We start from the raw sequence: 11,203 nt of genomic DNA, 5'->3' as shown, positions 1-11,203 counted from the left end.
AATAAGACAATTCTGTCGAACATATGCGACACTTAACCTGCAGAACATAATATGAAAGTAAACTAAGAGTCAATTTCAGCTGAATTTGGATTCAGATAGATCAAGTAGAAACTTAAAAGAACCGGATGAAACGACAACAAAATGAAAATAAATACCTTATCTTCCGATGTAAGATCAAAATGGTCCCACACTGCGGAAACCTTTCGTTTGTTTGGAGGCTGTTCCATCGTTGACACTGTACCCAAAAAAAAAAAAAAAAATCACGAATTCTTTTGGCAAATGCATCCCGTTAACAGATTCGCTTCCTTATAAACCCAGTTTGGCGTCCAGTGTCATTTCGAAACAGTTACTGTATCGGTCACGTGACTTGCTGAAACCAATACGCGCACCGACACTGGTTTTGGTCTGTGGGCTTGACACATTCACCGACGCGTCGGTGTTGCCGGACCCATCACTAGTATCTGCCCATACAGTCTGAGATTCACATTGGGATTCACCCTTTTTTTTGAGAAACAGATGACCTGTGTTTTCTCAACAGACAAACGGAAGCCCCATTCTTGGGACCATTCCTCCACCTTACTAACAGCACCCTGCATCCTACTCTGTAGGCCATGGACACTTTTCACTGCACGAAAAGAGGGATTTGTGTCACTGTGGACGGCAGTGAACATCCGCGAATTTGCCTAATTTTCGGACGCACCTGGGCGCTTGCAGGCAGACAAACTTTAAGTTTGTTGAGCGAGAAAATCGTCGGAAACGAACCCGGCTCGCGGCGGGCTCTCACAGCGGGGTGCTAATGGCCCAGCGATTAGCACCCCGCTGTGAGAGTGCCTGGACCTCTCACTGGCCTCGCTGGTATTGGACGAAAAAGGCACGTGATTACATAAAAAAGCTCCTGTAAAGCTGACCGCCCATTGGCCAATAAGGTTAATATATGCATACTTTATATGGGCATATCACTCAGCAATTATGATTAATAATTGTGATTATGATTACTAATATTCCTGGGATGTTTGTGTACTTCATATATTCACGTCATTCTTATAAGCTGCACTATGACTAGGCTAATGCAGGCATGAATGACGTGAATCTATTGAGGAAATGAAAAAGGAAACTTTTTTTTTTAAAGCGCTTTTATTGCCACACCACACAATGTAAATAGCTTACATTGTAATAAGAACCATGTTGATAATAAAGAATTGAAAACTATATACACACACACTGCTGTAGCCTACAATATACACAATAAGTCTAAACGCCGCCGTTTGGAATCCGCATTCTTCGCATTGCTCCGGTCCCTGCAGGGTCTGCGGGAGTTGTCAGACGTCCTCATCCTGGATCAGAAGCTGGCTTCTGGGAGCTGTTGGAATAACCAATAAATAATCAAAACATAGTCTATCCATGCACAGCATATTGACAACTTGTCTATAAAGTAACAAAAGTCATATTGACAGCGTATATGTTCTTACTCTCTTTCACTCTTCTGTGGTGAGACTGTGAGTATTTCGGGTTGGCTTCAAGACGCGCCTGTAGCACAGCACACAGGTCCGTCACGCTGCTAAAAACAAACAAACAAGAGGAATGAATAAAATGACCAGTGCTTAAAAGTATCAGTGCCAGCCATGGTAAAAGTCAGCGCCGCTCACCCTCGATAGTGTCCCCGTCTGCCTCTCTGAAGTTCGGACTGTTTGCCACCGCCTCCTTCAAGCGACTCGTTACATCCATATTGTGAGGTGACAGTAGCCTGTAAAAACAATAGGCCTATGGTTAATAAAAAAAACTGCATTGACGTAACGTAACATCAGGTCCAACTCAACTAGATATTGGGAGAACATTCACTTATTCTTACCCTTGACCTGGATTATAATGCCACGGTGAGTTATGCAGGCGGCGAGCTGCTTCCTATAAATTGAAAACACGAAATTAATTTTTTTAAATAAAGCAACTCACACTGGTTTTCACGTGATGGACACAATTAAGTTGAGTTTAGCCTAAAGCCACAGTCAATAACCTACTCTTACCGCGATTTTCGGATTTTGTATCCGCCTTCTCTTGGGGGTGCGCTCTTCAACTTCTCTGGAATGTAACTCCAGTCCGTTCTCGACGGCCATCTTGCCTCCAACCTAGCGAATCTCTGGTCGATTCCCTCCAGAACCCTCTCCACGACCGTATCCACAGTGCTGGCCACCATACGAGACATTCCGGTCATAGCATTCAACAGGACTTTCATTTTATCTGCCTGTAAGCAAGTGAGTAAGTAAGTTTAATATACAGCACATTTAAAATCAGCGAGAACTGTCCCAAGTGCTGTACAGTGTCAACAAGACTAAAATTAAACAATCAAATGGTCATGTGCAAGTAGAAAAAAACACACAAACCTGTAGACCCGCAGAGAGTTGCTGGGGAGTTGAAAGCAAGTCGTCTTCCAGCCATTGTATTGCACAAACCAGGGCAGTTTTCACAGCAAGGGACCTCAGTCTCCTTCTGTCTGCCTTTCTGCCGCCAGATCTGCTCCTTAAACTTTTTGTTTACACTGCACGACACAATGTTTCTCATACGTGATTGAACGAGAGCTTATGCGAGCCGTTAAGCTCCACCAATCATATGCGTACACGTCATTACACGGAATACTCGCGAGACAACCTCCCGTCCTTTTGCTATTTAATGTTGTCTGACCACAGCTGGCAATTTGCACTGTGTTGACACAAAAATGGACTCTGCAAGGACAAAGAAAAGACCTCGGCGATATTGTGACCATTGTGACACCGAATTAAGCCATACACAATAAAACACTGAGCGCACTACTGCACATTATGTATACAGGCCAGATTTCTATATTTTTATTTTATTTAAGCAACCTTTTAGAATATTGCTGTTGCATGCTTATTTTATCTTTATCTTATCATTATTATTATACATTTGGACATCCAGTGCGGGCAACAAAGAAAAGAATTTCATTGTTCAGGGAAACACGTTTCTAACTGCACATATGACAATAAACCTTTGAATCCTTGAATCCTTGAATTTTGCCCACAAAAAGCGGTATTACAAAAGAGGTGTTTGGGAGAAAAAAAAACAGATATGCATCACCTGTCACCAGCAGACAGCGTGCACCTCTTCTTTTTCAAGACAACACAGCAACAAACTTGGCTGGAGTTGGAGGTGATAGTGATGAACGTGTAGAAACAGGCCTGCCCACCCCCCACCTCACCCCACTTGAAAATGACTGTGGCAGCTCCTGACCTGATCACTGGCATTTACATATTAAAGGCTCTCCTAAGTAGGGGAGGGGAGGGGGGCATGGGGGAGCAGTTGCCAGGTCAATTTGCGACAACTTGGGCCAAGTTTTCACTTTTACCACCGCAAATGCAGGGGCTTAACGTGTGCGGACATGTAAGGGGCCACATACATCCACAAATCCCTCTTTTCACGCAGTGTTTGCCCCTCATCCATAGGGCCCCGTCCTCAGCATACAGGGCCCTATCTATCCTGAGGTCTACCTTGTCAAACACGTCATGAATCATAATATTAAATAAAATAGGGCTACACACACTCCCTTGCGGAGTGCCGTTGTCAATGTTAGACATTCCGGAGTGACTTGCTCCAACTCTCACTTCAATGGTCCTGTTGTTCAGGAAGTCCATAATCCAGTTATACATTTTCCCCAGTTTCAACAAGAGGCCCTCTTTCCACAACATATCGTAAGCCTTTTCTATATCAAAAAAGACTGCCAGGACCATGTCCTTATTCACCTGAGCCTTTCGGATTTCATTTTCTAACACAACAACTGGATCCATAGTGGTGCGCCCATTCCTAAAACCACTCTGATGCGGGGAGAAAAGACCCCTCCTCTCAATCTCATACACCAGTCAATTTGTTAACATCCTTTCCATTAGTTTACACAAGTTTGACGTCAGGGCTATTGGCCTATAGCTCCTGACTTCTGTTTTATCCTTCCCTGGCTTAGGTATAGGTACAATTACAGAATGCCTCCAGCAGGATGGTAGCCGCCCTTGTTCCCACACCTTATTGTACAGTTTAATTATGACATTGTTAGACACATCAGATAAATGCTCAATGAAAGCATAACATACTCCATCCTTGCCTGGAGAGGTGTTTTTAGCACCATCAAGAGCTCTTTTCAACTCAAACAGTGTAAAATCCTTATCTAGGGCACTGTCACTGACTTCCTTCCTGCCCAATAGCACTCCATTATCCTGTATCACCTTTTCCCTCCGTACTTGTTCTTCAGTAGACAGGTTGTGGGAGCTATGAACTCTCATAAACGCTTCAGCAAGCATTTCTGCTTTTTCAGTATTCGTCACTGCTTCAGAATCTCCATTTTTAAGAACTGGCAAAGAAAAATCCCTCCTTATTCCACCCATCTTCCTAATCATACCCCACATGTCCTCTATTTTGGTCTCTGATCCAATGGTTCCACAAAAGTTCCTCCAATATCTCTTTTTAGCATCTTTAATAACCCTTCTAGCCTTAGACTGTGCTTGTTTATATGCAATTAGTTTATCAAAAGAGTGATTACATTTAATCTTCTTAAATGCTTTGTTTCTGTCCTTAACAGCTGCCTTGCATTCATTTGTCCACCAGGGAACCATTTTCTTTTGCCTATGGCCAGCAGACTTACCTATGGTTTCCTCTGCAGTATCACATATTATATTTGTGATCACTGAGTTAAATTCCTCAACATAATCAACAGTCGGCAATATCCCCATAAATTTGGCATCCGCAGTCATGCTATATAGTCCCCAATTGGCCTCTCTCATATTCCATCTAGGATGCAAGTTGTGCTCCAAATAAACATTATGTTCTCTTATCTTGACCAAAATAGGGAAGTGATCACTTCCCAGAGAGTTTTTAAGAACATCCCACTGAGTGGTTCCTGCTACTTGTTCTGACACTATAGTAAGATCAATGGCCGACTCCACTCCACGCACCACATCAAGTCTCGTCCCCTTAAATCAAAGTATCAAAGTGAATTTAGGAGAGGGAGGAGTACAATGGATCCAGTAATATTGTCACGCCATGGACTCATGTCATGAGTTTTATGTTTTAGGTCATGTTTGGTTTTTAGTCATGTCTTAGTTTAGTTTTTAGGTTCAGGTCTTGTTTAGTTCATGTCATGCCATCAGCCTCACGTCCCTCACCTGTGTTTTCCCTTTCAGCTGCACTCAATCCCTAATCACCCTCCACAGTATTTAGTTTCCAGGTTTCCTTTCATTCTTTGTGAGATCCTTCCCTGTCACCATCCATGCCACAGTCAAGTCAAGTCAAGTCAAGTCAAGTCTTTGTTCCATGATATGCCAAGTGTTCTGTTTAGTTCAGGGTTTTGTATCTGGCTCAGCCGCGCTTTCTTTTGATACTTTGTTTTTGAGCATCCGCGTCCTCCCTTCCCCAAACCTCACTGACAAATATGTCTAGAGAATGAAATTAGGAAGGCTCAAGGGTCCGTGTACCTTCCGATCATTCAATTATTCCATTCATCTGGCAAACGAAAAAATGAGTCAAAATTTCGTTTTTCTGTTTAACCAAAAAAATTTATATTTGTGTTTGTTTTCCTATTTTCAGCTCAAAACAGAACAAATGATAAACGGGGAAACCAAAACGAAATTAAAACTGCGAGTAGTGATATCGGCCCTCGCAGTCAAGCACAGCTCCGGCCTTGCGACCGGCACCGCCGCTCCGACGTAGTCATCAACGCCGTCACGTGTCACTTGCGCCCGTCCACCGGGCGGAGCGCGCGACGAATCTCCCAAATCGCCTTCAGTCCACGTCAATACGACACCAGTGGCACGTGTTCAAAGTTGGAGCGATATCTCACCTTCCAGACAGGAGTTACCATCACTTCCTGTTTTGTGGGGGCGGGGCTTTTAGCGACGGCCGAAATGTACCACGCCAACGTGTCAAGCGCCGCTCCGTAATGATGCACAAAAAAATACGGTGCAGATCGGACGATGTCTCAGGGAGATATAGCTGTTTAAATGATCTAGGGGCGCACTGGAGTCACACTTCAATATAATCCTATTGGGCTCTTTAGAGGTTAACAAAGGTCATTCATATCTAGTTTGGTGCAAATCGGATGATGCATGTGAGATTTAGAGCCGAACGTATGCAAACGGCGAGGGATTGGAATGTGCCATTCTGCCACACCCACACTATTTTGTAGGTCCTGACAAAATGCACAGGTGTGCTGAGTTTCATGATTGTCGGTGAAAGCATGGCTTGGGGCTGATGTTTTTAGTTGTTCTAGGGGGCGCTGTGGAGGCATTGGCCACGCCCATCAAATATTGGACTGCACACCTGGGGCGGCTGTGGCTCAGTGGTTAGTCGTTTGGCGGTTTGATTCCCACTCTCGCCACTCGAAAAAAGATTGGAACTGATAGCTGGAGGGGTGTCAGTCCACCTCCTTGTCACGGCTGAGGTGCCCTTGAGCAAGGCACCGTACCCCCATGCTCCCCGGGCGCTTCATGGCTGCTTCATGGCTGCCCACCGCTCCAGGTTGGCATCTGTCTCTGAGTGTGTGACCCTGTGCATGTGTTTCAAACAGGTGCCAACCTGGATGGGTTAAAAGTGGAGGACAAATTTCGCATGTATGGATGACAATAAATCTGATAAAAAAATAAATAAAAACACCTGTTGGGGGGGTGGATTAGGATCGATCCCAGTGAGTTTGGTGCATCTCGGCTCAAAACTGTAGAATTGAGAGCCAAACGTATGGTAACGGCGCGTTGTCTGACTTCACCAAGCCGCCATAGCCACGCCTTCAACTGAAAACTGTTGGTGCTTTAAAGCAAGTGAGACCAACTTGTTATCTGTATTCTGACACAAGATCATGTTGATTAGGTGAAGTTGGCCAGAGATGGAGCTTTCCAAGTAAAAAAAAAAAGGAACTTCCTGTTCTGAGGGGGCGGGGCTTAGATGACGTCAGCATGTGACCACGTAGGATCGTCGGGCAACCAACATGGATGACTCATACCAAGTTTGGTACAGATTTAACTTTTCACGTGAAAGTTATAGCGCTTCGTTTAGACTGGCGAGTACGCCAAGTTCGCCGCTTGGCCAAGCCCCCTAAACATGCTCAAAAACTCAAGATTTCTGATAATTTTTGTTCCCCCATCCCTTAACTGCATACCGACCAAAGATGAAGTCCGTAGCTCGGCGGAGCGTGCGCCGAATCTCCCAAATCGCCTTCAGTCCACGTCAGTACGACACCAGTGGCACGTGTTCAAAGTTGGAGCGATATCTCACCTTCCAGACAGGAGTTACCGTCACTTCCTGTTTTGTGGGGGCGGGGTTTAGCGAAGTAAAAAATGTACAACGCCAACATGTCAAGCGCTGCTCCATAATGATACACAAAAATACGGTGCAGATCGGATGATGTCTCAGGGAGATATAGCTGTTTAAATGATCTAGGGGGCGCACTGGAGTCACACTCCAATATAATCCTATTGGGCTCTTTAGAAGTTAACAAAGGTCATTCTTATCTAGTTTGGTGCAAATCGGATGATGCATGTGAGATTTAGAGCCAAACGTATGCAAATGTTTTAAATATACAAATTTGGGTTGGAATTATTATAGTAATAAAAATATTTCAGTTTAACATTTTGTATGTTTCATCTATTGAAAAGTTCTTAAGTTTATGCATTGCTTCAGTCCTGTGCAGTGGGTTAAAATATAAGCTATGTGGTGTAAAATTCAATATGCCATATCATAGATAAAAAACAGTTTTGAGTATTTTTTTGTATCTGAATAAAATCATCTTTTATCAGATTTTATAAGTTTTGAAATTCATGACTTAACACTTGGCCACCTGGAAAAACAGAAGTCATAAAATGTGGCTGGGTTCTGAAACATGTGCCATATCCATTAGGCCACAGATTACTGCTAGATATTCAGAGTGACAAAGACATAGTCAGATGAGACCAATTGATATATGCAGAATTTGTGTTATTTCTATTTTAACTGGATATAGCAATAATCATGTAATTGAAAACGTGATTTTCAGTAATAAGTAAAAAGAGGTGAGGAGTTTAGATATCATTAATTTTTGGTTTTGTCAACAGAGGTGTGTTTGCTGATACATGTGACTTCTGCTTTCCTATGTTACAGATATTCAGATAAAGGTTGGGTAGGGGGGTTACATGCTGCCATTCCGACTTACCGACATTCAATTGTCGGAATGGCGACTTTTTTTAAGAAATGAAACGTCCTGTCATTCCGAATTTCATTTTTTTCTTTTGTCGGAATGGCGGTACAATTTCAGCACCACACGCGTGGACAGCTCGCCATGCAATAATAGTTACAATCTTCATCGCGCATTCAAGGCTGTGACAACTGTCGGAAGACACGCAACCTGCTGTTAAAAATATTGCCCGTCGACATCTCCACAAAGGAAGGTGAGCCCCGATCTTAGGGGATAGTTTGGGATATTTGACATGAATCTGTATGGCATCACCATAACCAGTGTCGTGCATTCAAACTGACTTACCCCCGACAGTGTCCTGTGAGCCGAGTTCTTGTCCAGTGTTGGTCAAGGCGAAAGTAGTCCGGCTTGTTTGCTGGGGTCAAGAAATTAGCGCGTTTTTCTTCCCAAAACAGTACGTGTGCTAAAGAGTGATTTATTTCATCACAAAAACCGAAGCCGGCAAAAGTCACTCCTCGTTATCACTTGGGCCCTATACTGTCTCTCGTTGTGTATCAGTGCGCACGTCATTCTGACCGCGAGCTGTGCGCACGAGTTCACTTTGTTTACTGCTCAGGAAGATGTCTGACTACGAGAGCGACGAGGAACATATTGACTTCCGTTCAGAGCCAAGGGGGTATCTTTATGAACCCGTTTATACTGAGGAGGAAGTTCGCCAAATGGACTTAGATCGGGCAGAAAGAGAGAGGGTGGACAGAGAAGTGATGGAAACAAGCTGGAGCCAGTGCTGGAGCTGGATACCCAGGGTGGCCGACAAATCCTGGTGCACTTGTTTGAAGTGCGAAGTAATGCAGACAGAGGTGGAATGTTACTGCTGCCACGAGTGGGATTTAGTTATGCCCCAGATACAAAACCTTTCCATAGATGAGGATGTCGGCGGGACAGCTGCTGCCTGCATCACAAATAACGGTGACTTCCCTGCACTCCTGAATGCAGGCGTCTGAGAACTTTTTTCCATGTTCCCAAGATCAACTGGAAGAGGCGTCCCAGACCAGCTGGACCCGATGGCCAGTTGTCTGCAGAGTAAGACAGTGTTGAGCACTGCCAAAGAACAGAAAGACTCGTGCGCACAGCTCGCGGTCAGAATGACATGCGCACTGATACACAATGAGAGACAGTATAGGGCCCAAGTGATAACGAGGAGTGACTTTTGCCGGCTTCGGTTTTTGTGATGAAATAAATCACTCTTTAGCACATGTACTGTTTTGGGAAGAAAAACGCGCTAATTTCTTGACCCCAGCAAACAAGCCGGACTACTTTCGCCTTGACCAACACTGGACAAAAACTCGGCTCACAGGACACTGTCGGGGGTAAGTTAGTTTGAATGCACGACACTGGTTATGGTGATGCCATACAGATTCATGTCAACTATCCCTTTAAGGGATAAACTCACACAGAACTTCCTCCCTGCTCGTAAAAAGAGCAACGGTTAAAGAAACCAGTGGGCACCTTAAAGTGCAATCCTCATACAATCACTATGCAAACAACACAACAACAAGATCCACATCAACAACAGCATTTTATTAACTTTTCATTCAGAATTAGGTGAATACAACTGAAATTAGCAACAAAAAAAACAACAATAATAATTAATTTCGCCTAAACTGTAGGCTTTCTTTTGTCCCTATATTAACATCTATAAAACATCAGGGACACAAAACCCAACGATTTTAAAACAAGGCCTACTATTCCAAATTTACGATGCAGCGCTGGGCAGCGCTCCAGTACTGCTCCAGCGTCCTGCCTCCCCGCCTGTACTGTCTGCGCAGCCGCTGAAGGCGCTCCTCCAGCTGCCTCCACTTGCGCCGCAGAAAAGGGGCTGTTTATGAACTAGACACTGTTACGAGGACACAAGGTTTTGTGTCTGATGGGGGTGACAAAAGCTTCCAAATGCTTCTCAATGGAGGACAGAGTTTAATTTTGGACCACAATGAATACTATGCGTCTTACAATGTTTCATTAATTGACCCAATTTAAGTCACATGTTAAAGAAGCTACCCCCCTTTCACCATCAATTTGGTGTCAGCACTGCTGCTTCTCAAGTCACCTCCATCAGAGGAAAGTATTTCACACGTTTCCTTGGCCTTGTTATTGATAGCTTAAGTGTCTTTAGCTACATGCTTACGATGGAATGATTTACAAGAGGCGTTCATGGATGTGGTCCAGGTTGAGGATCGTTCCGAATCCGCCCATTAAGGCGCATCACTTACAAAATTCTACCACATCTTTTTACGATCATTTATGTCCTACTGGTTAGTTATTGAAATGGTATAGAAGTAATTTATAAGGACATCTAAATGAGCATCATATTAGTGTACTGGGTGAGTGACACCCTTCGCTTACCCTCCACACGGTTGTTGGTCCGCGTGTCCGACCTGCGTCGGAAAACATTCCATATGGGGGGTGGGAAGATAGCCTGGTCCCCCACATAGGTCCTTTCCAAGTAGGCCAAAAATTGGACAACCTGGGCATACAAGCCAATCACCTGCCGGGTCCTGACCAACAGGCGGTAATTTTGTTTCACCAGGGCAGTGGGAAGGTACCCCAAGGCCATCACCTTTCTCAGCCACTGTTTAAGCGCGTCGTCGCGCCGGTAGAGAACTGCAAAAAGTTAAGGGAATAAGCAAAACAAAAGTTCTGGCACTCCTTTAACAAAATATGTATTTTATGGTGTCATTTAGACTAGAAAGCAGTCCTTTCCCATGCACGGGGAGCAAAGGCCTCCATGTGCGCGCTTACGCCTCGCATCTGGACCCGAAAGCAACTTGGTAACTGAAGCCCACTGAGAGTATCACAGGTGGTTCAACCTGTAGCCTTTTGTTGTTTGCACCACTTACACACTTACCGGCAAGCCCCAGCTCCTGCACCTTCCGCCATAGGCTCTGGCACAGATGGAAGTAGCACCCGGCCGCCGCAACCGTTGGCAACTCTGCCCGCAGAGCCACCATCATGCCGAGCTCAAAGTCGGTCACGACCTGACCTGGA

At 44.5% G+C, this 11,203-nt stretch overlaps 1 long non-coding RNA gene across 1 annotated transcript; it reads right to left on the bottom strand.

Annotated features, from left to right (window-relative positions):
- Positions 1 to 1,221: 1,221 nt before the first annotated feature.
- On the bottom strand, positions 1,222 to 1,943 carry LOC142391456 (uncharacterized). The gene is made up of 4 exons (XR_012770576.1): positions 1,850 to 1,943; positions 1,647 to 1,744; positions 1,470 to 1,558; positions 1,222 to 1,360 (listed from the first exon to the last, which is right to left on the bottom strand). It is a non-coding gene; the product is annotated as an uncharacterized LOC142391456 (long non-coding RNA).
- Positions 1,944 to 11,203: the final 9,260 nt, after the last annotated feature.

Source organism: Odontesthes bonariensis, chromosome 11 (genome assembly GCF_027942865.1).
Source record: "Odontesthes bonariensis isolate fOdoBon6 chromosome 11, fOdoBon6.hap1, whole genome shotgun sequence".
Lineage (NCBI taxonomy): Eukaryota > Metazoa > Chordata > Actinopteri > Atheriniformes > Atherinopsidae > Odontesthes > Odontesthes bonariensis.
Note: the sequence above shows the minus strand (reverse complement) of the source record. Positions and strands in the feature narration are given on the sequence as shown.